Source organism: Phyllobates terribilis, unplaced genomic scaffold, assembly GCF_046119375.1.
Source record: "Phyllobates terribilis strain yellow unplaced genomic scaffold, ASM4611937v1 Scaffold_74__1_contigs__length_7073193, whole genome shotgun sequence".
Classification (NCBI taxonomy): domain Eukaryota; kingdom Metazoa; phylum Chordata; class Amphibia; order Anura; family Dendrobatidae; genus Phyllobates; species Phyllobates terribilis.
Window position 1 is genome coordinate 2,411,859 of NW_027362834.1, and position 26,944 is coordinate 2,438,802.

General features: G+C 45.2%; 21 non-coding genes across 21 annotated transcripts; all 21 read right to left on the reverse strand.

The window, feature by feature from the left end:
- Window positions 1-203: 203 nt before the first annotated feature.
- On the reverse strand, window positions 204-394 carry LOC141194841 (U2 spliceosomal RNA). Its single transcript, XR_012267460.1, has one exon. It is a non-coding gene; the product is annotated as a U2 spliceosomal RNA (small nuclear RNA).
- A 1,122-nt stretch (window positions 395-1,516) lies between these two features.
- LOC141194842 (U2 spliceosomal RNA) lies at window positions 1,517-1,707 on the reverse strand. Its single transcript, XR_012267461.1, has one exon. It is a non-coding gene; the product is annotated as a U2 spliceosomal RNA (small nuclear RNA).
- A 1,122-nt stretch (window positions 1,708-2,829) lies between these two features.
- LOC141194844 (U2 spliceosomal RNA) lies at window positions 2,830-3,020 on the reverse strand. The gene has a single exon (XR_012267463.1). It is a non-coding gene; the product is annotated as a U2 spliceosomal RNA (small nuclear RNA).
- Window positions 3,021-4,142: 1,122 nt separating this feature from the next.
- Window positions 4,143-4,333, reverse strand: LOC141194845 (U2 spliceosomal RNA). Its single transcript, XR_012267464.1, has one exon. It is a non-coding gene; the product is annotated as a U2 spliceosomal RNA (small nuclear RNA).
- Window positions 4,334-5,451: 1,118 nt separating this feature from the next.
- On the reverse strand, window positions 5,452-5,642 carry LOC141194847 (U2 spliceosomal RNA). The gene has a single exon (XR_012267465.1). It is a non-coding gene; the product is annotated as a U2 spliceosomal RNA (small nuclear RNA).
- A 1,121-nt stretch (window positions 5,643-6,763) lies between these two features.
- Window positions 6,764-6,954, reverse strand: LOC141194848 (U2 spliceosomal RNA). The gene has a single exon (XR_012267466.1). It is a non-coding gene; the product is annotated as a U2 spliceosomal RNA (small nuclear RNA).
- A 1,122-nt stretch (window positions 6,955-8,076) lies between these two features.
- On the reverse strand, window positions 8,077-8,267 carry LOC141194849 (U2 spliceosomal RNA). Its single transcript, XR_012267467.1, has one exon. It is a non-coding gene; the product is annotated as a U2 spliceosomal RNA (small nuclear RNA).
- A 1,122-nt stretch (window positions 8,268-9,389) lies between these two features.
- LOC141194850 (U2 spliceosomal RNA) lies at window positions 9,390-9,580 on the reverse strand. Its single transcript, XR_012267468.1, has one exon. It is a non-coding gene; the product is annotated as a U2 spliceosomal RNA (small nuclear RNA).
- Window positions 9,581-10,701: 1,121 nt separating this feature from the next.
- LOC141194851 (U2 spliceosomal RNA) lies at window positions 10,702-10,892 on the reverse strand. Its single transcript, XR_012267469.1, has one exon. It is a non-coding gene; the product is annotated as a U2 spliceosomal RNA (small nuclear RNA).
- A 1,122-nt stretch (window positions 10,893-12,014) lies between these two features.
- Window positions 12,015-12,205, reverse strand: LOC141194852 (U2 spliceosomal RNA). Its single transcript, XR_012267470.1, has one exon. It is a non-coding gene; the product is annotated as a U2 spliceosomal RNA (small nuclear RNA).
- Window positions 12,206-13,327: 1,122 nt separating this feature from the next.
- On the reverse strand, window positions 13,328-13,518 carry LOC141194853 (U2 spliceosomal RNA). Its single transcript, XR_012267471.1, has one exon. It is a non-coding gene; the product is annotated as a U2 spliceosomal RNA (small nuclear RNA).
- A 1,122-nt stretch (window positions 13,519-14,640) lies between these two features.
- On the reverse strand, window positions 14,641-14,831 carry LOC141194854 (U2 spliceosomal RNA). The gene has a single exon (XR_012267472.1). It is a non-coding gene; the product is annotated as a U2 spliceosomal RNA (small nuclear RNA).
- A 1,121-nt stretch (window positions 14,832-15,952) lies between these two features.
- On the reverse strand, window positions 15,953-16,143 carry LOC141194856 (U2 spliceosomal RNA). Its single transcript, XR_012267474.1, has one exon. It is a non-coding gene; the product is annotated as a U2 spliceosomal RNA (small nuclear RNA).
- Window positions 16,144-17,265: 1,122 nt separating this feature from the next.
- On the reverse strand, window positions 17,266-17,456 carry LOC141194857 (U2 spliceosomal RNA). The gene has a single exon (XR_012267475.1). It is a non-coding gene; the product is annotated as a U2 spliceosomal RNA (small nuclear RNA).
- A 1,121-nt stretch (window positions 17,457-18,577) lies between these two features.
- LOC141194858 (U2 spliceosomal RNA) lies at window positions 18,578-18,768 on the reverse strand. Its single transcript, XR_012267476.1, has one exon. It is a non-coding gene; the product is annotated as a U2 spliceosomal RNA (small nuclear RNA).
- Window positions 18,769-19,890: 1,122 nt separating this feature from the next.
- LOC141194859 (U2 spliceosomal RNA) lies at window positions 19,891-20,081 on the reverse strand. Its single transcript, XR_012267477.1, has one exon. It is a non-coding gene; the product is annotated as a U2 spliceosomal RNA (small nuclear RNA).
- Window positions 20,082-21,202: 1,121 nt separating this feature from the next.
- On the reverse strand, window positions 21,203-21,393 carry LOC141194860 (U2 spliceosomal RNA). Its single transcript, XR_012267478.1, has one exon. It is a non-coding gene; the product is annotated as a U2 spliceosomal RNA (small nuclear RNA).
- Window positions 21,394-22,513: 1,120 nt separating this feature from the next.
- Window positions 22,514-22,704, reverse strand: LOC141194861 (U2 spliceosomal RNA). The gene has a single exon (XR_012267479.1). It is a non-coding gene; the product is annotated as a U2 spliceosomal RNA (small nuclear RNA).
- A 1,120-nt stretch (window positions 22,705-23,824) lies between these two features.
- LOC141194862 (U2 spliceosomal RNA) lies at window positions 23,825-24,015 on the reverse strand. Its single transcript, XR_012267480.1, has one exon. It is a non-coding gene; the product is annotated as a U2 spliceosomal RNA (small nuclear RNA).
- Window positions 24,016-25,137: 1,122 nt separating this feature from the next.
- Window positions 25,138-25,328, reverse strand: LOC141195833 (U2 spliceosomal RNA). Its single transcript, XR_012268408.1, has one exon. It is a non-coding gene; the product is annotated as a U2 spliceosomal RNA (small nuclear RNA).
- A 1,121-nt stretch (window positions 25,329-26,449) lies between these two features.
- LOC141194863 (U2 spliceosomal RNA) lies at window positions 26,450-26,640 on the reverse strand. Its single transcript, XR_012267481.1, has one exon. It is a non-coding gene; the product is annotated as a U2 spliceosomal RNA (small nuclear RNA).
- Window positions 26,641-26,944: the final 304 nt, after the last annotated feature.

Here is a 26,944-nt window from a genome sequence, read left to right on the forward strand (position 1 = left end):
ACATTACATGGCAATGCAATGCACAGTTGCTGAAGTTGAACCAAAATGAGCTTGTCATCTGGCTTCTGCAACTTTTAACATGAAAAATCCAATGAGGAGAAGAAAAGCAAAGCCAAAGAGTCCATCCCAAAATCCGACAAACAAGCAAAATGAACAAAAAGCATTGAATTCAATTCTTTCTGATTTTAGAAACTGCATTAAAGAAGGGGTGCACCGGTCCTGGAGATACTGCAATACCAGGTCAATGCGTGGAGTGGACAGAGCAAGCTCTTTTTCCATCTCCCTGTTCTAAAAATCCATTTAATATATGGTCCCCAGATAGGGGACGTATCAGATATTAAACTGATAAGAACAGATACTACACTTGATCTTAGCCAAAAGGCCGAGAAGCGATAACCAGAATTGGTTTCCAACTACGGTGCCACCCAAGGATTCTGAAAAGTCCATTTGTGGAGATGGCCACCTGGACTCCCGTTAAGAAAACATGCTGTCAACCTCTAGATCCCTCACATGCCTGCACTTTTCGGCTTGCTGCTGCTGCAATCCACGCGTTTTAGATCTGCATAACTCCACCTCTTTTAGCACAGTACCCTCAACCCCCGGCTGTTCCCACCCGCCTCAACACCGTTGGAAGGGAGGAGAACCAATTAAGGCGGGGGGGGGGGGTGGAACGAGCAGCTGTCTACCCTTAGCAGGAGGGTTGCTGATTAATTACCTCTCCTGCTGCTGCTGCTGCTGGCTGTCCAGCAGCAGACTGAAGGTGGCTGCTGCTGTGCGCAGGTATATAAAGGCTCAGAGCCTATTATGACACGCGCAGCCAGCGTTCCATTGCCACATTCCGTCTACTGCAGGCGGGATACCTGGATGGCTGAATGTCACTGAGAAGCTCACAGAGACCGCCATAAGCAACAGTTTAAAAGAATGCCACAGACTAATCAACCAAACTTTTTGGGTTGGTTTCTCTTTTATAGTCTGCAGGCATTAAATGAAAGAAGTCAGTGTTCCAGCAGAGGGAGACAACGTTTCAGAAAAGGCATTGTAGCAAACCAAAAAAGAAATTTTAAGCGCAGCAGAGTAACCAGCTCACATACCTGTTAGCTCAGGTGAGTTTAAAAGGCTGCTGTTGATAACAAGGGCATTTGCTAAATAGATGGTGTGTGTGCAACAATATACTGAAAGGTCAATTATATTGTGCAGCTTATCTCACCACCTGTAGTTATTTAGGTGAAAGCTCCAAAATGCTTGCCTAATATGTCTGTTTATCCAAAAGGAAGTATAGAGGGAGAGCTAGATAGATAGCATTGCATTACATTACATTACATGGCAATGCAATGCACAGTTGCTGAAGTTGAACCAAAATGAGCTTGTCATCTGGCTTCTGCAACTTTTAACATGAAAAATCCAATGAGGAGAAGAAAAGCAAAGCCAAAGAGTCCATCCCAAAATCCGACAAACAAGCAAAATGAACAAAAAGCATTGAATTCAATTCTTTCTGATTTTAGAAACTGCATTAAAGAAGGGGTGCACCGGTCCTGGAGATACTGCAATACCAGGTCAATGCGTGGAGTGGACAGAGCAAGCTCTTTTTCCATCTCCCTGTTCTAAAAATCCATTTAATATATGGTCCCCAGATAGGGGACGTATCAGATATTAAACTGATAAGAACAGATACTACACTTGATCTTAGCCAAAAGGCCGAGAAGCGATAACCAGAATTGGTTTCCGACTACGGTGCCACCCAAGGATTCTGAAAAGTCCATTTGTGGAGATGGCCACCTGGACTCCCGTTAAGAAGACATGCTGTCAACCTCTAGATCCCTCACATGCCTGCACTTTTCGGCTTGCTGCTGCTGCAATCCACGCGTTTTAGATCTGCATAACTCCACCTCTTTTAGCACAGTACCCTCAACCCCCGGCTGTTCCCACCCGCCTCAACACCGTTGGAAGGGAGGAGAACCAATTAAGGCGGGGGGGGGGGGTGGAACGAGCAGCTGTCTACCCTTAGCAGGAGGGTTGCTGATTAATTACCTCTCCTGCTGCTGCTGCTGCTGGCTGTCCAGCAGCAGACTGAAGGTGGCTGCTGCTGTGCGCAGGTATATAAAGGCTCAGAGCCTATTATGACACGCGCAGCCAGCGTTCCATTGCCACATTCCGTCTACTGCAGGCGGGATACCTGGATGGCTGAATGTCACTGAGAAGCTCACAGAGACCGCCATAAGCAACAGTTTAAAAGAATGCCACAGACTAATCAACCAAACTTTTTGGGTTGGTTTCTCTTTTATAGTCTGCAGGCATTAAATGAAAGAAGTCAGTGTTCCAGCAGAGGGAGACAACGTTTCAGAAAAGGCATTGTAGCAAACCAAAAAAGAAATTTTAAGCGCAGCAGAGTAACCAGCTCACATACCTGTTAGCTCAGGTGAGTTTAAAAGGCTGCTGTTGATAACAAGGGCATTTGCTAAATAGATGGTGTGTGTGCAACAATATACTGAAAGGTCAATTATATTGTGCAGCTTATCTCACCACCTGTAGTTATTTAGGTGAAAGCTCCAAAATGCTTGCCTAATATGTCTGTTTATCCAAAAGGAAGTATAGAGGGAGAGCTAGATAGATAGCATTGCATTACATTACATTACATGGCAATGCAATGCACAGTTGCTGAAGTTGAACCAAAATGAGCTTGTCATCTGGCTTCTGCAACTTTTAACATGAAAAATCCAATGAGGAGAAGAAAAGCAAAGCCAAAGAGTCCATCCCAAAATCCGACAAACAAGCAAAATGAACAAAAAGCATTGAATTCAATTCTTTCTGATTTTAGAAACTGCATTAAAGAAGGGGTGCACCGGTCCTGGAGATACTGCAATACCAGGTCAATGCGTGGAGTGGACAGAGCAAGCTCTTTTTCCATCTCCCTGTTCTAAAAATCCATTTAATATATGGTCCCCAGATAGGGGACGTATCAGATATTAAACTGATAAGAACAGATACTACACTTGATCTTAGCCAAAAGGCCGAGAAGCGATAACCAGAATTGGTTTCCGACTACGGTGCCACCCAAGGATTCTGAAAAGTCCATTTGTGGAGATGGCCACCTGGACTCCCGTTAAGAAGACATGCTGTCAACCTCTAGATCCCTCACATGCCTGCACTTTTCGGCTTGCTGCTGCTGCAATCCACGCGTTTTAGATCTGCATAACTCCACCTCTTTTAGCACAGTACCCTCAACCCCCGGCTGTTCCCACCCGCCTCAACACCGTTGGAAGGGAGGAGAACCAATTAAGGGGGGGGGGGGGGGTGGAACGAGCAGCTGTCTACCCTTAGCAGGAGGGTTGCTGATTAATTACCTCTCCTGCTGCTGCTGCTGCTGGCTGTCCAGCAGCAGACTGAAGGTGGCTGCTGCTGTGCGCAGGTATATAAAGGCTCAGAGCCTATTATGACACGCGCAGCCAGCGTTCCATTGCCACATTCCGTCTACTGCAGGCGGGATACCTGGATGGCTGAATGTCACTGAGAAGCTCACAGAGACCGCCATAAGCAACAGTTTAAAAGAATGCCACAGACTAATCAACCAAACTTTTTGGGTTGGTTTCTCTTTTATAGTCTGCAGGCATTAAATGAAAGAAGTCAGTGTTCCAGCAGAGGGAGACAACGTTTCAGAAAAGGCATTGTAGCAAACCAAAAAAGAAATTTTAAGCGCAGCAGAGTAACCAGCTCACATACCTGTTAGCTCAGGTGAGTTTAAAAGGCTGCTGTTGATAACAAGGGCATTTGCTAAATAGATGGTGTGTGTGCAACAATATACTGAAAGGTCAATTATATTGTGCAGCTTATCTCACCACCTGTAGTTATTTAGGTGAAAGCTCCAAAATGCTTGCCTAATATGTCTGTTTATCCAAAAGGAAGTATAGAGGGAGAGCTAGATAGATAGCATTGCATTACATTACATTACATGGCAATGCAATGCACAGTTGCTGAAGTTGAACCAAAATGAGCTTGTCATCTGGCTTCTGCAACTTTTAACATGAAAAATCCAATGAGGAGAAGAAAAGCAAAGCCAAAGAGTCCATCCCAAAATCCGACAAACAAGCAAAATGAACAAAAAGCATTGAATTCAATTCTTTCTGATTTTAGAAACTGCATTAAAGAAGGGGTGCACCGGTCCTGGAGATACTGCAATACCAGGTCAATGCGTGGAGTGGACAGAGCAAGCTCTTTTTCCATCTCCCTGTTCTAAAAATCCATTTAATATATGGTCCCCAGATAGGGGACGTATCAGATATTAAACTGATAAGAACAGATACTACACTTGATCTTAGCCAAAAGGCCGAGAAGCGATAACCAGAATTGGTTTCCGACTACGGTGCCACCCAAGGATTCTGAAAAGTCCATTTGTGGAGATTGCCACCTGGACCCCCGTTAAGAAGACATGCTGTCAACCTCTAGATCCCTCACATGCCTGCACTTTTCGGCTTGCTGCTGCTGCAATCCACGCGTTTTAGATCTGCATAACTCCACCTCTTTTAGCACAGTACCCTCAACCCCCGGCTGTTCCCACCCGCCTCAACACCGTTGGAAGGGAGGAGAACCAATTAAGGCGGGGGGGGGGGTGGAACGAGCAGCTGTCTACCCTTAGCAGGAGGGTTGCTGATTAATTACCTCTCCTGCTGCTGCTGCTGGCTGTCCAGCAGCAGACTGAAGGTGGCTGCTGCTGTGCGCAGGTATATAAAGGCTCAGAGCCTATTATGACACGCGCAGCCAGCGTTCCATTGCCACATTCCGTCTACTGCAGGCGGGATACCTGGATGGCTGAATGTCACTGAGAAGCTCACAGAGACCGCCATAAGCAACAGTTTAAAAGAATGCCACAGACTAATCAACCAAACTTTTTGGGTTGGTTTCTCTTTTATAGTCTGCAGGCATTAAATGAAAGAAGTCAGTGTTCCAGCAGAGGGAGACAACGTTTCAGAAAAGGCATTGTAGCAAACCAAAAAAGAAATTTTAAGCGCAGCAGAGTAACCAGCTCACATACCTGTTAGCTCAGGTGAGTTTAAAAGGCTGCTGTTGATAACAAGGGCATTTGCTAAATAGATGGTGTGTGTGCAACAATATACTGAAAGGTCAATTATATTGTGCAGCTTATCTCACCACCTGTAGTTATTTAGGTGAAAGCTCCAAAATGCTTGCCTAATATGTCTGTTTATCCAAAAGGAAGTATAGAGGGAGAGCTAGATAGATAGCATTGCATTACATTACATTACATGGCAATGCAATGCACAGTTGCTGAAGTTGAACCAAAATGAGCTTGTCATCTGGCTTCTGCAACTTTTAACATGAAAAATCCAATGAGGAGAAGAAAAGCAAAGCCAAAGAGTCCATCCCAAAATCCGACAAACAAGCAAAATGAACAAAAAGCATTGAATTCAATTCTTTCTGATTTTAGAAACTGCATTAAAGAAGGGGTGCACCGGTCCTGGAGATACTGCAATACCAGGTCAATGCGTGGAGTGGACAGAGCAAGCTCTTTTTCCATCTCCCTGTTCTAAAAATCCATTTAATATATGGTCCCCAGATAGGGGACGTATCAGATATTAAACTGATAAGAACAGATACTACACTTGATCTTAGCCAAAAGGCCGAGAAGCGATAACCAGAATTGGTTTCCGACTACGGTGCCACCCAAGGATTCTGAAAAGTCCATTTGTGGAGATGGCCACCTGGACTCCCGTTAAGAAGACATGCTGTCAACCTCTAGATCCCTCACATGCCTGCACTTTTCGGCTTGCTGCTGCTGCAATCCACGCGTTTTAGATCTGCATAACTCCACCTCTTTTAGCACAGTACCCTCAACCCCCGGCTGTTCCCACCCGCCTCAACACCGTTGGAAGGGAGGAGAACCAATTAAGGCGGGGGGGGGGGTGGAACGAGCAGCTGTCTACCCTTAGCAGGAGGGTTGCTGATTAATTACCTCTCCTGCTGCTGCTGCTGCTGGCTGTCCAGCAGCAGACTGAAGGTGGCTGCTGCTGTGCGCAGGTATATAAAGGCTCAGAGCCTATTATGACACGCGCAGCCAGCGTTCCATTGCCACATTCCGTCTACTGCAGGCGGGATACCTGGATGGCTGAATGTCACTGAGAAGCTCACAGAGACCGCCATAAGCAACAGTTTAAAAGAATGCCACAGACTAATCAACCAAACTTTTTGGGTTGGTTTCTCTTTTATAGTCTGCAGGCATTAAATGAAAGAAGTCAGTGTTCCAGCAGAGGGAGACAACGTTTCAGAAAAGGCATTGTAGCAAACCAAAAAAGAAATTTTAAGCGCAGCAGAGTAACCAGCTCACATACCTGTTAGCTCAGGTGAGTTTAAAAGGCTGCTGTTGATAACAAGGGCATTTGCTAAATAGATGGTGTGTGTGCAACAATATACTGAAAGGTCAATTATATTGTGCAGCTTATCTCACCACCTGTAGTTATTTAGGTGAAAGCTCCAAAATGCTTGCCTAATATGTCTGTTTATCCAAAAGGAAGTATAGAGGGAGAGCTAGATAGATAGCATTGCATTACATTACATTACATGGCAATGCAATGCACAGTTGCTGAAGTTGAACCAAAATGAGCTTGTCATCTGGCTTCTGCAACTTTTAACATGAAAAATCCAATGAGGAGAAGAAAAGCAAAGCCAAAGAGTCCATCCCAAAATCCGACAAACAAGCAAAATGAACAAAAAGCATTGAATTCAATTCTTTCTGATTTTAGAAACTGCATTAAAGAAGGGGTGCACCGGTCCTGGAGATACTGCAATACCAGGTCAATGCGTGGAGTGGACAGAGCAAGCTCTTTTTCCATCTCCCTGTTCTAAAAATCCATTTAATATATGGTCCCCAGATAGGGGACGTATCAGATATTAAACTGATAAGAACAGATACTACACTTGATCTTAGCCAAAAGGCCGAGAAGCGATAACCAGAATTGGTTTCCGACTACGGTGCCACCCAAGGATTCTGAAAAGTCCATTTGTGGAGATGGCCACCTGGACTCCCGTTAAGAAGACATGCTGTCAACCTCTAGATCCCTCACATGCCTGCACTTTTCGGCTTGCTGCTGCTGCAATCCACGCGTTTTAGATCTGCATAACTCCACCTCTTTTAGCACAGTACCCTCAACCCCCGGCTGTTCCCACCCGCCTCAACACCGTTGGAAGGGAGGAGAACCAATTAAGGCGGGGGGGGGGGGTGGAACGAGCAGCTGTCTACCCTTAGCAGGAGGGTTGCTGATTAATTACCTCTCCTGCTGCTGCTGCTGCTGGCTGTCCAGCAGCAGACTGAAGGTGGCTGCTGCTGTGCGCAGGTATATAAAGGCTCAGAGCCTATTATGACACGCGCAGCCAGCGTTCCATTGCCACATTCTGTCTACTGCAGGCGGGATACCTGGATGGCTGAATGTCACTGAGAAGCTCACAGAGACCGCCATAAGCAACAGTTTAAAAGAATGCCACAGACTAATCAACCAAACTTTTTGGGTTGGTTTCTCTTTTATAGTCTGCAGGCATTAAATGAAAGAAGTCAGTGTTCCAGCAGAGGGAGACAACGTTTCAGAAAAGGCATTGTAGCAAACCAAAAAAGAAATTTTAAGCGCAGCAGAGTAACCAGCTCACATACCTGTTAGCTCAGGTGAGTTTAAAAGGCTGCTGTTGATAACAAGGGCATTTGCTAAATAGATGGTGTGTGTGCAACAATATACTGAAAGGTCAATTATATTGTGCAGCTTATCTCACCACCTGTAGTTATTTAGGTGAAAGCTCCAAAATGCTTGCCTAATATGTCTGTTTATCCAAAAGGAAGTATAGAGGGAGAGCTAGATAGATAGCATTGCATTACATTACATTACATGGCAATGCAATGCACAGTTGCTGAAGTTGAACCAAAATGAGCTTGTCATCTGGCTTCTGCAACTTTTAACATGAAAAATCCAATGAGGAGAAGAAAAGCAAAGCCAAAGAGTCCATCCCAAAATCCGACAAACAAGCAAAATGAACAAAAAGCATTGAATTCAATTCTTTCTGATTTTAGAAACTGCATTAAAGAAGGGGTGCACCGGTCCTGGAGATACTGCAATACCAGGTCAATGCGTGGAGTGGACAGAGCAAGCTCTTTTTCCATCTCCCTGTTCTAAAAATCCATTTAATATATGGTCCCCAGATAGGGGACGTATCAGATATTAAACTGATAAGAACAGATACTACACTTGATCTTAGCCAAAAGGCCGAGAAGCGATAACCAGAATTGGTTTCCGACTACGGTGCCACCCAAGGATTCTAAAAAGTCCATTTGTGGAGATGGCCACCTGGACTCCCGTTAAGAAGACATGCTGTCAACCTCTAGATCCCTCACATGCCTGCACTTTTCGGCTTGCTGCTGCTGCAATCCACGCTTTTTAGATCTGCATAACTCCACCTCTTTTAGCACAGTACCCTCAACCCCCGGCTGTTCCCACCCGCCTCAACACCGTTGGAAGGGAGGAGAACCAATTAAGGCGGGGGGGGGGGGTGGAACGAGCAGCTGTCTACCCTTAGCAGGAGGGTTGCTGATTAATTACCTCTCCTGCTGCTGCTGCTGCTGGCTGTCCAGCAGCAGACTGAAGGTGGCTGCTGCTGTGCGCAGGTATATAAAGGCTCAGAGCCTATTATGACACGCGCAGCCAGCGTTCCATTGCCACATTCCGTCTACTGCAGGCGGGATACCTGGATGGCTGAATGTCACTGAGAAGCTCACAGAGACCGCCATAAGCAACAGTTTAAAAGAATGCCACAGACTAATCAACCAAACTTTTTGGGTTGGTTTCTCTTTTATAGTCTGCAGGCATTAAATGAAAGAAGTCAGTGTTCCAGCAGAGGGAGACAACGTTTCAGAAAAGGCATTGTAGCAAACCAAAAAAGAAATTTTAAGCGCAGCAGAGTAACCAGCTCACATACCTGTTAGCTCAGGTGAGTTTAAAAGGCTGCTGTTGATAACAAGGGCATTTGCTAAATAGATGGTGTGTGTGCAACAATATACTGAAAGGTCAATTATATTGTGCAGCTTATCTCACCACCTGTAGTTATTTAGGTGAAAGCTCCAAAATGCTTGCCTAATATGTCTGTTTATCCAAAAGGAAGTATAGAGGGAGAGCTAGATAGATAGCATTGCATTACATTACATTACATGGCAATGCAATGCACAGTTGCTGAAGTTGAACCAAAATGAGCTTGTCATCTGGCTTCTGCAACTTTTAACATGAAAAATCCAATGAGGAGAAGAAAAGCAAAGCCAAAGAGTCCATCCCAAAATCCGACAAACAAGCAAAATGAACAAAAAGCATTGAATTCAATTCTTTCTGATTTTAGAAACTGCATTAAAGAAGGGGTGCACCGGTCCTGGAGATACTGCAATACCAGGTCAATGCGTGGAGTGGACAGAGCAAGCTCTTTTTCCATCTCCCTGTTCTAAAAATCCATTTAATATATGGTCCCCAGATAGGGGACGTATCAGATATTAAACTGATAAGAACAGATACTACACTTGATCTTAGCCAAAAGGCCGAGAAGCGATAACCAGAATTGGTTTCCGACTACGGTGCCACCCAAGGATTCTGAAAAGTCCATTTGTGGAGATGGCCACCTGGACTCCCGTTAAGAAGACATGCTGTCAACCTCTAGATCCCTCACATGCCTGCACTTTTCGGCTTGCTGCTGCTGCAATCCACGCGTTTTAGATCTGCATAACTCCACCTCTTTTAGCACAGTACCCTCAACCCCCGGCTGTTCCCACCCGCCTCAACACCGTTGGAAGGGAGGAGAACCAATTAAGGCGGGGGGGGGGGTGGAACGAGCAGCTGTCTACCCTTAGCAGGAGGGTTGCTGATTAATTACCTCTCCTGCTGCTGCTGCTGCTGGCTGTCCAGCAGCAGACTGAAGGTGGCTGCTGCTGTGCGCAGGTATATAAAGGCTCAGAGCCTATTATGACACGCGCAGCCAGCGTTCCATTGCCACATTCCGTCTACTGCAGGCGGGATACCTGGATGGCTGAATGTCACTGAGAAGCTCACAGAGACCGCCATAAGCAACAGTTTAAAAGAATGCCACAGACTAATCAACCAAACTTTTTGGGTTGGTTTCTCTTTTATAGTCTGCAGGCATTAAATGAAAGAAGTCAGTGTTCCAGCAGAGGGAGACAACGTTTCAGAAAAGGCATTGTAGCAAACCAAAAAAGAAATTTTAAGCGCAGCAGAGTAACCAGCTCACATACCTGTTAGCTCAGGTGAGTTTAAAAGGCTGCTGTTGATAACAAGGGCATTTGCTAAATAGATGGTGTGTGTGCAACAATATACTGAAAGGTCAATTATATTGTGCAGCTTATCTCACCACCTGTAGTTATTTAGGTGAAAGCTCCAAAATGCTTGCCTAATATGTCTGTTTATCCAAAAGGAAGTATAGAGGGAGAGCTAGATAGATAGCATTGCATTACATTACATTACATGGCAATGCAATGCACAGTTGCTGAAGTTGAACCAAAATGAGCTTGTCATCTGGCTTCTGCAACTTTTAACATGAAAAATCCAATGAGGAGAAGAAAAGCAAAGCCAAAGAGTCCATCCCAAAATCCGACAAACAAGCAAAATGAACAAAAAGCATTGAATTCAATTCTTTCTGATTTTAGAAACTGCATTAAAGAAGGGGTGCACCGGTCCTGGAGATACTGCAATACCAGGTCAATGCGTGGAGTGGACAGAGCAAGCTCTTTTTCCATCTCCCTGTTCTAAAAATCCATTTAATATATGGTCCCCAGATAGGGGACGTATCAGATATTAAACTGATAAGAACAGATACTACACTTGATCTTAGCCAAAAGGCCGAGAAGCGATAACCAGAATTGGTTTCCGACTACGGTGCCACCCAAGGATTCTGAAAAGTCCATTTGTGGAGATGGCCACCTGGACTCCCGTTAAGAAGACATGCTGTCAACCTCTAGATCCCTCACATGCCTGCACTTTTCGGCTTGCTGCTGCTGCAATCCACGCGTTTTAGATCTGCATAACTCCACCTCTTTTAGCACAGTACCCTCAACCCCCGGCTGTTCCCACCCGCCTCAACACCGTTGGAAGGGAGGAGAACCAATTAAGGCGGGGGGGGGGGGTGGAACGAGCAGCTGTCTACCCTTAGCAGGAGGGTTGCTGATTAATTACCTCTCCTGCTGCTGCTGCTGCTGGCTGTCCAGCAGCAGACTGAAGGTGGCTGCTGCTGTGCGCAGGTATATAAAGGCTCAGAGCCTATTATGACACGCGCAGCCAGCGTTCCATTGCCACATTCTGTCTACTGCAGGCGGGATACCTGGATGGCTGAATGTCACTGAGAAGCTCACAGAGACCGCCATAAGCAACAGTTTAAAAGAATGCCACAGACTAATCAACCAAACTTTTTGGGTTGGTTTCTCTTTTATAGTCTGCAGGCATTAAATGAAAGAAGTCAGTGTTCCAGCAGAGGGAGACAACGTTTCAGAAAAGGCATTGTAGCAAACCAAAAAAGAAATTTTAAGCGCAGCAGAGTAACCAGCTCACATACCTGTTAGCTCAGGTGAGTTTAAAAGGCTGCTGTTGATAACAAGGGCATTTGCTAAATAGATGGTGTGTGTGCAACAATATACTGAAAGGTCAATTATATTGTGCAGCTTATCTCACCACCTGTAGTTATTTAGGTGAAAGCTCCAAAATGCTTGCCTAATATGTCTGTTTATCCAAAAGGAAGTATAGAGGGAGAGCTAGATAGATAGCATTGCATTACATTACATTACATGGCAATGCAATGCACAGTTGCTGAAGTTGAACCAAAATGAGCTTGTCATCTGGCTTCTGCAACTTTTAACATGAAAAATCCAATGAGGAGAAGAAAAGCAAAGCCAAAGAGTCCATCCCAAAATCCGACAAACAAGCAAAATGAACAAAAAGCATTGAATTCAATTCTTTCTGATTTTAGAAACTGCATTAAAGAAGGGGTGCACCGGTCCTGGAGATACTGCAATACCAGGTCAATGCGTGGAGTGGACAGAGCAAGCTCTTTTTCCATCTCCCTGTTCTAAAAATCCATTTAATATATGGTCCCCAGATAGGGGACGTATCAGATATTAAACTGATAAGAACAGATACTACACTTGATCTTAGCCAAAAGGCCGAGAAGCGATAACCAGAATTGGTTTCCGACTACGGTGCCACCCAAGGATTCTAAAAAGTCCATTTGTGGAGATGGCCACCTGGACTCCCGTTAAGAAGACATGCTGTCAACCTCTAGATCCCTCACATGCCTGCACTTTTCGGCTTGCTGCTGCTGCAATCCACGCGTTTTAGATCTGCATAACTCCACCTCTTTTAGCACAGTACCCTCAACCCCCGGCTGTTCCCACCCGCCTCAACACCGTTGGAAGGGAGGAGAACCAATTAAGGCGGGGGGGGGGGGTGGAACGAGCAGCTGTCTACCCTTAGCAGGAGGGTTGCTGATTAATTACCTCTCCTGCTGCTGCTGCTGCTGGCTGTCCAGCAGCAGACTGAAGGTGGCTGCTGCTGTGCGCAGGTATATAAAGGCTCAGAGCCTATTATGACACGCGCAGCCAGCGTTCCATTGCCACATTCCGTCTACTGCAGGCGGGATACCTGGATGGCTGAATGTCACTGAGAAGCTCACAGAGACCGCCATAAGCAACAGTTTAAAAGAATGCCACAGACTAATCAACCAAACTTTTTGGGTTGGTTTCTCTTTTATAGTCTGCAGGCATTAAATGAAAGAAGTCAGTGTTCCAGCAGAGGGAGACAACGTTTCAGAAAAGGCATTGTAGCAAACCAAAAAAGAAATTTTAAGCGCAGCAGAGTAACCAGCTCACATACCTGTTAGCTCAGGTGAGTTTAAAAGGCTGCTGTTGATAACAAGGGCATTTGCTAAATAGATGGTGTGTGTGCAACAATATACTGAAAGGTCAATTATATTGTGCAGCTTATCTCACCACCTGTAGTTATTTAGGTGAAAGCTCCAAAATGCTTGCCTAATATGTCTGTTTATCCAAAAGGAAGTATAGAGGGAGAGCTAGATAGATAGCATTGCATTACATTACATTACATGGCAATGCAATGCACAGTTGCTGAAGTTGAACCAAAATGAGCTTGTCATCTGGCTTCTGCAACTTTTAACATGAAAAATCCAATGAGGAGAAGAAAAGCAAAGCCAAAGAGTCCATCCCAAAATCCGACAAACAAGCAAAATGAACAAAAAGCATTGAATTCAATTCTTTCTGATTTTAGAAACTGCATTAAAGAAGGGGTGCACCGGTCCTGGAGATACTGCAATACCAGGTCAATGCGTGGAGTGGACAGAGCAAGCTCTTTTTCCATCTCCCTGTTCTAAAAATCCATTTAATATATGGTCCCCAGATAGGGGACGTATCAGATATTAAACTGATAAGAACAGATACTACACTTGATCTTAGCCAAAAGGCCGAGAAGCGATAACCAGAATTGGTTTCCGACTACGGTGCCACCCAAGGATTCTGAAAAGTCCATTTGTGGAGATGGCCACCTGGACTCCCGTTAAGAAGACATGCTGTCAACCTCTAGATCCCTCACATGCCTGCACTTTTCGGCTTGCTGCTGCTGCAATCCACGCGTTTTAGATCTGCATAACTCCACCTCTTTTAGCACAGTACCCTCAACCCCCGGCTGTTCCCACCCGCCTCAACACCGTTGGAAGGGAGGAGAACCAATTAAGGCGGGGGGGGGGGGTGGAACGAGCAGCTGTCTACCCTTAGCAGGAGGGTTGCTGATTAATTACCTCTCCTGCTGCTGCTGCTGCTGGCTGTCCAGCAGCAGACTGAAGGTGGCTGCTGCTGTGCGCAGGTATATAAAGGCTCAGAGCCTATTATGACACGCGCAGCCAGCGTTCCATTGCCACATTCTGTCTACTGCAGGCGGGATACCTGGATGGCTGAATGTCACTGAGAAGCTCACAGAGACCGCCATAAGCAACAGTTTAAAAGAATGCCACAGACTAATCAACCAAACTTTTTGGGTTGGTTTCTCTTTTATAGTCTGCAGGCATTAAATGAAAGAAGTCAGTGTTCCAGCAGAGGGAGACAACGTTTCAGAAAAGGCATTGTAGCAAACCAAAAAAGAAATTTTAAGCGCAGCAGAGTAACCAGCTCACATACCTGTTAGCTCAGGTGAGTTTAAAAGGCTGCTGTTGATAACAAGGGCATTTGCTAAATAGATGGTGTGTGTGCAACAATATACTGAAAGGTCAATTATATTGTGCAGCTTATCTCACCACCTGTAGTTATTTAGGTGAAAGCTCCAAAATGCTTGCCTAATATGTCTGTTTATCCAAAAGGAAGTATAGAGGGAGAGCTAGATAGATAGCATTGCATTACATTACATTACATGGCAATGCAATGCACAGTTGCTGAAGTTGAACCAAAATGAGCTTGTCATCTGGCTTCTGCAACTTTTAACATGAAAAATCCAATGAGGAGAAGAAAAGCAAAGCCAAAGAGTCCATCCCAAAATCCGACAAACAAGCAAAATGAACAAAAAGCATTGAATTCAATTCTTTCTGATTTTAGAAACTGCATTAAAGAAGGGGTGCACCGGTCCTGGAGATACTGCAATACCAGGTCAATGCGTGGAGTGGACAGAGCAAGCTCTTTTTCCATCTCCCTGTTCTAAAAATCCATTTAATATATGGTCCCCAGATAGGGGACGTATCAGATATTAAACTGATAAGAACAGATACTACACTTGATCTTAGCCAAAAGGCCGAGAAGCGATAACCAGAATTGGTTTCCGACTACGGTGCCACCCAAGGATTCTGAAAAGTCCATTTGTGGAGATGGCCACCTGGACTCCCGTTAAGAAGACATGCTGTCAACCTCTAGATCCCTCACATGCCTGCACTTTTCGGCTTGCTGCTGCTGCAATCCACGCGTTTTAGATCTGCATAACTCCACCTCTTTTAGCACAGTACCCTCAACCCCCGGCTGTTCCCACCCGCCTCAACACCGTTGGAAGGGAGGAGAACCAATTAAGGCGGGGGGGGGGGTGGAACGAGCAGCTGTCTACCCTTAGCAGGAGGGTTGCTGATTAATTACCTCTCCTGCTGCTGCTGCTGCTGGCTGTCCAGCAGCAGACTGAAGGTGGCTGCTGCTGTGCGCAGGTATATAAAGGCTCAGAGCCTATTATGACACGCGCAGCCAGCGTTCCATTGCCACATTCCGTCTACTGCAGGCGGGATACCTGGATGGCTGAATGTCACTGAGAAGCTCACAGAGACCGCCATAAGCAACAGTTTAAAAGAATGCCACAGACTAATCAACCAAACTTTTTGGGTTGGTTTCTCTTTTATAGTCTGCAGGCATTAAATGAAAGAAGTCAGTGTTCCAGCAGAGGGAGACAACGTTTCAGAAAAGGCATTGTAGCAAACCAAAAAAGAAATTTTAAGCGCAGCAGAGTAACCAGCTCACATACCTGTTAGCTCAGGTGAGTTTAAAAGGCTGCTGTTGATAACAAGGGCATTTGCTAAATAGATGGTGTGTGTGCAACAATATACTGAAAGGTCAATTATATTGTGCAGCTTATCTCACCACCTGTAGTTATTTAGGTGAAAGCTCCAAAATGCTTGCCTAATATGTCTGTTTATCCAAAAGGAAGTATAGAGGGAGAGCTAGATAGATAGCATTGCATTACATTACATTACATGGCAATGCAATGCACAGTTGCTGAAGTTGAACCAAAATGAGCTTGTCATCTGGCTTCTGCAACTTTTAACATGAAAAATCCAATGAGGAGAAGAAAAGCAAAGCCAAAGAGTCCATCCCAAAATCCGACAAACAAGCAAAATGAACAAAAAGCATTGAATTCAATTCTTTCTGATTTTAGAAACTGCATTAAAGAAGGGGTGCACCGGTCCTGGAGATACTGCAATACCAGGTCAATGCGTGGAGTGGACAGAGCAAGCTCTTTTTCCATCTCCCTGTTCTAAAAATCCATTTAATATATGGTCCCCAGATAGGGGACGTATCAGATATTAAACTGATAAGAACAGATACTACACTTGATCTTAGCCAAAAGGCCGAGAAGCGATAACCAGAATTGGTTTCCGACTACGGTGCCACCCAAGGATTCTGAAAAGTCCATTTGTGGAGATGGCCACCTGGACTCCCGTTAAGAAGACATGCTGTCAACCTCTAGATCCCTCACATGCCTGCACTTTTCGGCTTGCTGCTGCTGCAATCCACGCGTTTTAGATCTGCATAACTCCACCTCTTTTAGCACAGTACCCTCAACCCCCGGCTGTTCCCACCCGCCTCAACACCGTTGGAAGGGAGGAGAACCAATTAAGGCGGGGGGGGGGGGTGGAACGAGCAGCTGTCTACCCTTAGCAGGAGGGTTGCTGATTAATTACCTCTCCTGCTGCTGCTGCTGCTGGCTGTCCAGCAGCAGACTGAAGGTGGCTGCTGCTGTGCGCAGGTATATAAAGGCTCAGAGCCTATTATGACACGCGCAGCCAGCGTTCCATTGCCACATTCTGTCTACTGCAGGCGGGATACCTGGATGGCTGAATGTCACTGAGAAGCTCACAGAGACCGCCATAAGCAACAGTTTAAAAGAATGCCACAGACTAATCAACCAAACTTTTTGGGTTGGTTTCTCTTTTATAGTCTGCAGGCATTAAATGAAAGAAGTCAGTGTTCCAGCAGAGGGAGACAACGTTTCAGAAAAGGCATTGTAGCAAACCAAAAAAGAAATTTTAAGCGCAGCAGAGTAACCAGCTCACATACCTGTTAGCTCAGGTGAGTTTAAAAGGCTGCTGTTGATAACAAGGGCATTTGCTAAATAGATGGTGTGTGTGCAACAATATACTGAAAGGTCAATTATATTGTGCAGCTTATCTCACCACCTGTAGTTATTTAGGTGAAAGCTCCAAAATGCTTGCCTAATATGTCTGTTTATCCAAAAGGAAGTATAGAGGGAGAGCTAGATAGATAGCATTGCATTACATTACATTACATGGCAATGCAATGCACAGTTGCTGAAGTTGAACCAAAATGAGCTTGTCATCTGGCTTCTGCAACTTTTAACATGAAAAATCCAATGAGGAGAAGAAAAGCAAAGCCAAAGAGTCCATCCCAAAATCCGACAAACAAGCAAAATGAACAAAAAGCATTGAATTCAATTCTTTCTGATTTTAGAAACTGCATTAAAGAAGGGGTGCACCGGTCCTGGAGATACTGCAATACCAGGTCAATGCGTGGAGTGGACAGAGCAAGCTCTTTTTCCATCTCCCTGTTCTAAAAATCCATTTAATATATGGTCCCCAGATAGGGGACGTATCAGATATTAAACTGATAAGAACAGATACTACACTTGATCTTAGCCAAAAGGCCGAGAAGCGATAACCAGAATTGGTTTCCGACTACGGTGCCACCCAAGGATTCTAAAAAGTCCATTTGTGGAGATGGCCACCTGGACTCCCGTTAAGAAGACATGCTGTCAACCTCTAGATCCCTCACATGCCTGCACTTTTCGGCTTGCTGCTGCTGCAATCCACGCGTTTTAGATCTGCATAACTCCACCTCTTTTAGCACAGTACCCTCAACCCCCGGCTGTTCCCACCCGCCTCAACACCGTTGGAAGGGAGGAGAACCAATTAAGGCGGGGGGGGGGGTGGAACGAGCAGCTGTCTACCCTTAGCAGGAGGGTTGCTGATTAATTACCTCTCCTGCTGCTGCTGCTGCTGGCTGTCCAGCAGCAGACTGAAGGTGGCTGCTGCTGTGCGCAGGTATATAAAGGCTCAGAGCCTATTATGACACGCGCAGCCAGCGTTCCATTGCCACATTCCGTCTACTGCAGGCGGGATACCTGGATGGCTGAATGTCACTGAGAAGCTCACAGAGACCGCCATAAGCAACAGTTTAAAAGAATGCCACAGACTAATCAACCAAACTTTTTGGGTTGGTTTCTCTTTTATAGTCTGCAGGCATTAAATGAAAGAAGTCAGTGTTCCAGCAGAGGGAGACAACGTTTCAGAAAAGGCATTGTAGCAAACCAAAAAAGAAATTTTAAGCGCAGCAGAGTAACCAGCTCACATACCTGTTAGCTCAGGTGAGTTTAAAAGGCTGCTGTTGATAACAAGGGCATTTGCTAAATAGATGGTGTGTGTGCAACAATATACTGAAAGGTCAATTATATTGTGCAGCTTATCTCACCACCTGTAGTTATTTAGGTGAAAGCTCCAAAATGCTTGCCTAATATGTCTGTTTATCCAAAAGGAAGTATAGAGGGAGAGCTAGATAGATAGCATTGCATTACATTACATTACATGGCAATGCAATGCACAGTTGCTGAAGTTGAACCAAAATGAGCTTGTCATCTGGCTTCTGCAACTTTTAACATGAAAAATCCAATGAGGAGAAGAAAAGCAAAGCCAAAGAGTCCATCCCAAAATCCGACAAACAAGCAAAATGAACAAAAAGCATTGAATTCAATTCTTTCTGATTTTAGAAACTGCATTAAAGAAGGGGTGCACCGGTCCTGGAGATACTGCAATACCAGGTCAATGCGTGGAGTGGACAGAGCAAGCTCTTTTTCCATCTCCCTGTTCTAAAAATCCATTTAATATATGGTCCCCAGATAGGGGACGTATCAGATATTAAACTGATAAGAACAGATACTACACTTGATCTTAGCCAAAAGGCCGAGAAGCGATAACCAGAATTGGTTTCCGACTACGGTGCCACCCAAGGATTCTAAAAAGTCCATTTGTGGAGATGGCCACCTGGACTCCCGTTAAGAAGACATGCTGTCAACCTCTAGATCCCTCACATGCCTGCACTTTTCGGCTTGCTGCTGCTGCAATCCACGCGTTTTAGATCTGCATAACTCCACCTCTTTTAGCACAGTACCCTCAACCCCCGGCTGTTCCCACCCGCCTCAACACCGTTGGAAGGGAGGAGAACCAATTAAGGCGGGGGGGGGGGGTGGAACGAGCAGCTGTCTACCCTTAGCAGGAGGGTTGCTGATTAATTACCTCTCCTGCTGCTGCTGCTGCTGGCTGTCCAGCAGCAGACTGAAGGTGGCTGCTGCTGTGCGCAGGTATATAAAGGCTCAGAGCCTATTATGACACGCGCAGCCAGCGTTCCATTGCCACATTCCGTCTACTGCAGGCGGGATACCTGGATGGCTGAATGTCACTGAGAAGCTCACAGAGACCGCCATAAGCAACAGTTTAAAAGAATGCCACAGACTAATCAACCAAACTTTTTGGGTTGGTTTCTCTTTTATAGTCTGCAGGCATTAAATGAAAGAAGTCAGTGTTCCAGCAGAGGGAGACAACGTTTCAGAAAAGGCATTGTAGCAAACCAAAAAAGAAATTTTAAGCGCAGCAGAGTAACCAGCTCACATACCTGTTAGCTCAGGTGAGTTTAAAAGGCTGCTGTTGATAACAAGGGCATTTGCTAAATAGATGGTGTGTGTGCAACAATATACTGAAAGGTCAATTATATTGTGCAGCTTATCTCACCACCTGTAGTTATTTAGGTGAAAGCTCCAAAATGCTTGCCTAATATGTCTGTTTATCCAAAAGGAAGTATAGAGGGAGAGCTAGATAGATAGCATTGCATTACATTACATTACATGGCAATGCAATGCACAGTTGCTGAAGTTGAACCAAAATGAGCTTGTCATCTGGCTTGTGCAACTTTTAACATGAAAAATCCAATGAGGAGAAGAAAAGCAAAGCCAAAGAGTCCATCCCAAAATCCGACAAACAAGCAAAATGAACAAAAAGCATTGAATTCAATTCTTTCTGATTTTAGAAACTGCATTAAAGAAGGGGTGCACCGGTCCTGGAGATACTGCAATACCAGGTCAATGCGTGGAGTGGACAGAGCAAGCTCTTTTTCCATCTCCCTGTTCTAAAAATCCATTTAATATATGGTCCCCAGATAGGGGACGTATCAGATATTAAACTGATAAGAACAGATACTACACTTGATCTTAGCCAAAAGGCCGAGAAGCGATAACCAGAATTGGTTTCCGACTACGGTGCCACCCAAGGATTCTGAAAAGTCCATTTGTGGAGATGGCCACCTGGACTCCCGTTAAGAAGACATGCTGTCAACCTCTAGATCCCTCACATGCCTGCACTTTTCGGCTTGCTGCTGCTGCAATCCACGCGTTTTAGATCTGCATAACTCCACCTCTTTTAGCACAGTACCCTCAACCCCCGGCTGTTCCCACCCACCTCAACACCGTTGGAAGGGAGGAGAACCAATTAAGGCGGGAAGGGGGGTGGAACGAGCAGCTGTCTACCCTTAGCAGGAGGGTTGCTGATTAATTACCTCTCCTGCTGCTGCTGCTGCTGGCTGTCCAGCAGCAGCCTGAAGGTGGCTGCTGCTGTGCGCAGGTATATAAAGGCTCAGAGCCTATTATGACACGCGCAGCCAGCGTTCCATTGCCACATTCCGTCTACTGCAGGCGGGATACCTGGATGGCTGAATGTCACTGAGAAGCTCACAGAGACCGCCATAAGCAACAGTTTAAAAGAATGCCACAGACTAATCAACCAAACTTTTTGGGTTGGTTTCTCTTTTATAGTCTGCAGGCATTAAATGAAAGAAGTCAGTGTTCCAGCAGAGGGAGACAACGTTTCAGAAAAGGCATTGTAGCAAACCAAAAAAGAAATTTTAAGCGCAGCAGAGTAACCAGCTCACATACCTGTTAGCTCAGGTGAGTTTAAAAGGCTGCTGTTGATAACAAGGGCATTTGCTAAATAGATGGTGTGTGTGCAACAATATACTGAAAGGTCAATTATATTGTGCAGCTTATCTCACCACCTGTAGTTATTTAGGTGAAAGCTCCAAAATGCTTGCCTAATATGTCTGTTTATCCAAAAGGAAGTATAGAGGGAGAGCTAGATAGATAGCATTGCATTACATTACATTACATGGCAATGCAATGCACAGTTGCTGAAGTTGAACCAAAATGAGCTTGTCATCTGGCTTCTGCAACTTTTAACATGAAAAATCCAATGAGGAGAAGAAAAGCAAAGCCAAAGAGTCCATCCCAAAATCCGACAAACAAGCAAAATGAACAAAAAGCATTGAATTCAATTCTTTCTGATTTTAGAAACTGCATTAAAGAAGGGGTGCACCGGTCCTGGAGATACTGCAATACCAGGTCAATGCGTGGAGTGGACAGAGCAAGCTCTTTTTCCATCTCCCTGTTCTAAAAATCCATTTAATATATGGTCCCCAGATAGGGGACGTATCAGATATTAAACTGATAAGAACAGATACTACACTTGATCTTAGCCAAAAGGCCGAGAAGCGATAACCAGAATTGGTTTCCGACTACGGTGCCACCCAAGGATTCTGAAAAGTCCATTTGTGGAGATGGCCACCTGGACTCCCGTTAAGAAGACATGCTGTCAACCTCTAGATCCCTCACATGCCTGCACTTTTCGGCTTGCTGCTGCTGCAATCCACGCATTTTAGATCTGCATAACTCCACCTCTTTTAGCACAGTACCCTCAACCCCCGGCTGTTCCCACCCGCCTCAACACCGTTGGAAGGGAGGAGAACCAATTAAGGCGGGGGGGGGGTGGAACGAGCAGCTGTCTACCCTTAGCAGGAGGGTTGCTGATTAATTACCTCTCCTGCTGCTGCTGCTGCTGGCTGTCCAGCAGCAGACTGAAGGTGGCTGCTGCTGTGCGCAGGTATATAAAGGCTCAGAGCCTATTATGACACGCGCAGCCAGCGTTCCATTGCCACATTCCGTCTACTGCAGGCGGGATACCTGGATGGCTGAATGTCACTGAGAAGCTCACAGAGACCGCCATAAGCAACAGTTTAAAAGAATGCCACAGACTAATCAACCAAACTTTTTGGGTTGGTTTCTCTTTTATAGTCTGCAGGCATTAAATGAAAGAAGTCAGTGTTCCAGCAGAGGGAGACAACGTTTCAGAAAAGGCATTGTAGCAAACCAAAAAAGAAATTTTAAGCGCAGCAGAGTAACCAGCTCACATACCTGTTAGCTCAGGTGAGTTTAAAAGGCTGCTGTTGATAACAAGGGCATTTGCTAAATAGATGGTGTGTGTGCAACAATATACTGAAAGGTCAATTATATTGTGCAGCTTATCTCACCACCTGTAGTTATTTAGGTGAAAGCTCCAAAATGCTTGCCTAATATGTCTGTTTATCCAAAAGGAAGTATAGAGGGAGAGCTAGATAGATAGCATTGCATTACATTACATTACATGGCAATGCAATGCACAGTTGCTGAAGTTGAACCAAAATGAGCTTGTCATCTGGCTTCTGCAACTTTTAACATGAAAAATCCAATGAGGAGAAGAAAAGCAAAGCCAAAGAGTCCATCCCAAAATCCGACAAACAAGCAAAATGAACAAAAAGCATTGAATTCAATTCTTTCTGATTTTAGAAACTGCATTAAAGAAGGGGTGCACCGGTCCTGGAGATACTGCAATACCAGGTCAATGCGTGGAGTGGACAGAGCAAGCTCTTTTTCCATCTCCCTGTTCTAAAAATCCATTTAATATATGGTCCCCAGATAGGGGACGTATCAGATATTAAACTGATAAGAACAGATACTACACTTGATCTTAGCCAAAAGGCCGAGAAGCGATAACCAGAATTGGTTTCCGACTACGGTGCCACCCAAGGATTCTGAAAAGTCCATTTGTGGAGATGGCCACCTGGACTCCCGTTAAGAAGACATGCTGTCAACCTCTAGATCCCTCACATGCCTGCACTTTTCGGCTTGCTGCTGCTGCAATCCACGCGTTTTAGATCTGCATAACTCCACCTCTTTTAGCACAGTACCCTCAACCCCCGGCTGTTCCCACCCGCCTCAACACCGTTGGAAGGGAGGAGAACCAATTAAGACGGGGGGGGGGTGGAACGAGCAGCTGTCTACCCTTAGCAGGAGGGTTGCTGATTAATTACCTCTCCTGCTGCTGCTGCTGCCGGCTGTCCAGCAGCAGACTGAAGGTGGCTGCTGCTGTGCGCAGGTATATAAAGGCTCAGAGCCTATTATGACACGCGCAGCCAGCGTTCCATTGACACATTCCGTCTACTGCAGGCGGGATACCTGGATGGCTGAATGTCACTGAGAAGCTCACAGAGACCGCCATAAGCAACAGTTTAAAAGAATGCCACAGACTAATCAACCAAACTTTTTGGGTTGGTTTCTCTTTTATAGTCTGCAGGCATTAAATGAAAGAAGTCAGTGTTCCAGCAGAGGGAGACAACGTTTCAGAAAAGGCATTGTAGCAAACCAAAAAAGAAATTTTAAGCGCAGCAGAGTAACCAGCTCACATACCTGTTAGCTCAGGTGAGTTTAAAAGGCTGCTGTTGATAACAAGGGCATTTGCTAAATAGATGGTGTGTGTGCAACAATATACTGAAAGGTCAATTATATTGTGCAGCTTATCTCACCACCTGTAGTTATTTAGGTGAAAGCTCCAAAATGCTTGCCTAATATGTCTGTTTATCCAAAAGGAAGTATAGAGGGAGAGCTAGATAGATAGCATTGCATTACATTACATTACATGGCAATGCAATGCACAGTTGCTGAAGTTGAACCAAAATGAGCTTGTCATCTGGCTTCTGCAACTTTTAACATGAAAAATCCAATGAGGAGAAGAAAAGCAAAGCCAAAGAGTCCATCCCAAAATCCGACAAACAAGCAAAATGAACAAAAAGCATTGAATTCAATTCTTTCTGATTTTAGAAACTGCATTAAAGAAGGGGTGCACCGGTCCTGGAGATACTGCAATACCAGGTCAATGCGTGGAGTGGACAGAGCAAGCTCTTTTTCCATCTCCCTGTTCTAAAAATCCATTTAATATATGGTCCCCAGATAGGGGACGTATCAGATATTAAACTGATAAGAACAGATACTACACTTGATCTTAGCCAAAAGGCCGAGAAGCGATAACCAGAATTGGTTTCCGACTACGGTGCCACCCAAGGATTCTGAAAAGTCCATTTGTGGAGATGGCCACCTGGACTCCCGTTAAGAAGACATGCTGTCAACCTCTAGATCCCTCACATGCCTGCACTTTTCGGCTTGCTGCTGCTGCAATCCACGCGTTTTAGATCTGCATAACTCCACCTCTTTTAGCACAGTACCCTCAACCCCCGGCTGTTCCCACCCGCCTCAACACCGTTGGAAGGGAGGAGAACCAATTAAGGCGGGGGGGGGGGGTGGAATGAGCAGCTGTCTACCCTTAGCAGGAGGGTTGCTGATTAATTACCTCTCCTGCTGCTGCTGCTGCTGGCTGTCCAGCAGCAGACTGAAGGTGGCTGCTGCTGTGCGCAGGTATATAAAGGCTCAGAGCCTATTATGACACGCGCAGCCAGCGTTCCATTGCCACATTCCGTCTACTGCAGGCGGGATACCTGGATGGCTGAATGTCACTGAGAAGCTCACAGAGACCGCCATAAGCAACAGTTTAAAAGAATGCCACAGACTAATCAACCAAACTTTTTGGGTTGGTTTCTCTTTTATAGTCTGCAGGCATTAAATGAAAGAAGTCAGTGTTCCAGCAGAGGGAGACAACGTTTCAGAAAAGGCATTGTAGCAAACCAAAAAAGAAATTTTAAGCGCAGCAGAGTAACCAGCTCACATACCTGTTAGCTCAGGTGAGTTTAAAAGGCTGCTGTTGATAACAAGGGCATTTGCTAAATAGATGGTGTGTGTGCAACAATATACTGAAAGGTCAATTATATTGTGCAGCTTATCTCACCACCTGTAGTTATTTAGGTGAAAGCTCCAAAATGCTTGCCTAATATGTCTGTTTATCCAAAAGGAAGTATAGAGGGAGAGCTAGATAGATAGCATTGCATTACATTACATTACATGGCAATGCAATGCACAGTTGCTGAAGTTGAACCAAAATGAGCTTGTCATCTGGCTTCTGCAACTTTTAACATGAAAAATCCAATGAGGAGAAGAAAAGCAAAGCCAAAGAGTCCATCCCAAAATCCGACAAACAAGCAAAATGAACAAAAAGCATTGAATTCAATTCTTTCTGATTTTAGAAACTGCATTAAAGAAGGGGTGCACCGGTCCTGGAGATACTGCATTACCAGGTCAATGCGTGGAGTGGACAGAGCAAGCTCTTTTTCCATCTCCCTGTTCTAAAAATCCATTTAATATATGGTCCCCAGATAGGGGACGTATCAGATATTAAACTGATAAGAACAGATACTACACTTGATCTTAGCCAAAAGGCCGAGAAGCGATAACCAGAATTGGTTTCCGACTACGGTGCCACCCAAGGATTCTGAAAAGTCCATTTGTGGAGATGGCCACCTGGACTCCCGTTAAGAAGACATGCTGTCAACCTCTAGATCCCTCACATGCCTGCACTTTTCGGCTTGCTGCTGCTGCAATCCACGCGTTTTAGATCTGCATAACTCCACCTCTTTTAGCACAGTACCCTCAACCCCCGGCTGTTCCCACCCACCTCAACACCGTTGGAAGGGAGGAGAACCAATTAAGGCGGGAAGGGGGGTGGAACGAGCAGCTGTCTACCCTTAGCAGGAGGGTTGCTGATTAATTACCTCTCCTGCTGCTGCTGCTGCTGGCTGTCCAGCAGCAGACTGAAGGTGGCTGCTGCTGTGCGCAGGTATATAAAGGCTCAGAGCCTATTATGACACGCGCAGCCAGCGTTCCATTGCCACATTCCGTCTACTGCAGGCGGGATACCTGGATGGCTGAATGTCACTGAGAAGCTCACAGAGACCGCCATAAGCAACAGTTTAAAAGAATGCCACAGACTAATCAACCAAACTTTTTGGGTTGGTTTCTCTTTTATAGTCTGCAGGCATTAAATGAAAGAAGTCAGTGTTCCAGCAGAGGGAGACAACGTTTCAGAAAAGGCATTGTAGCAAACCAAAAAAGAAATTTTAAGCGCAGCAGAGTAACCAGCTCACATACCTGTTAGCTCAGGTGAGTTTAAAAGGCTGCTGTTGATAACAAGGGCATTTGCTAAATAGATGGTGTGTGTGCAACAATATACTGAAAGGTCAATTATATTGTGCAGCTTATCTCACCACCTGTAGTTATTTAGGTGAAAGCTCCAAAATGCTTGCCTAATATGTCTGTTTATCCAAAAGGAAGTATAGAGGGAGAGCTAGATAGATAGCATTGCATTACATTACATTACATGGCAATGCAATGCACAGTTGCTGAAGTTGAACCAAAATGAGCTTGTCATCTGGCTTCTGCAACTTTTAACATGAAAAATCCAATGAGGAGAAGAAAAGCAAAGCCAAAGAGTCCATCCCAAAATCCGACAAACAAGCAAAATGAACAAAAAGCATTGAATTCAATTCTTTCTGATTTTAGAAACTGCATTAAAGAAGGGGTGCACCGGTCCTGGAGATACTGCAATACCAGGTCAATGCGTGGAGTGGACAGAGCAAGCTCTTTTTCCATCTCCCTGTTCTAAAAATCCATTTAATATATGGTCCCCAGATAGGGGACGTATCAGATATTAAACTGATAAGAACAGATACTACACTTGATCTTAGCCAAAAGGCCGAGAAGCGATAACCAGAATTGGTTTCCGACTACGGTGCCACCCAAGGATTCTGAAAAGTCCATTTGTGGAGATGGCCACCTGGACTCCCGTTAAGAAGACATGCTGTCAACCTCTAGATCCCTCACATGCCTGCACTTTTCGGCTTGCTGCTGCTGCAATCCACGCATTTTAGATCTGCATAACTCCACCTCTTTTAGCACAGTACCCTCAACCCCCGGCTGTTCCCACCCGCCTCAACACCGTTGGAAGGGAGGAGAACCAATTAAGGCGGGGGGGGGGTGGAACGAGCAGCTGTCTACCCTTAGCAGGAGGG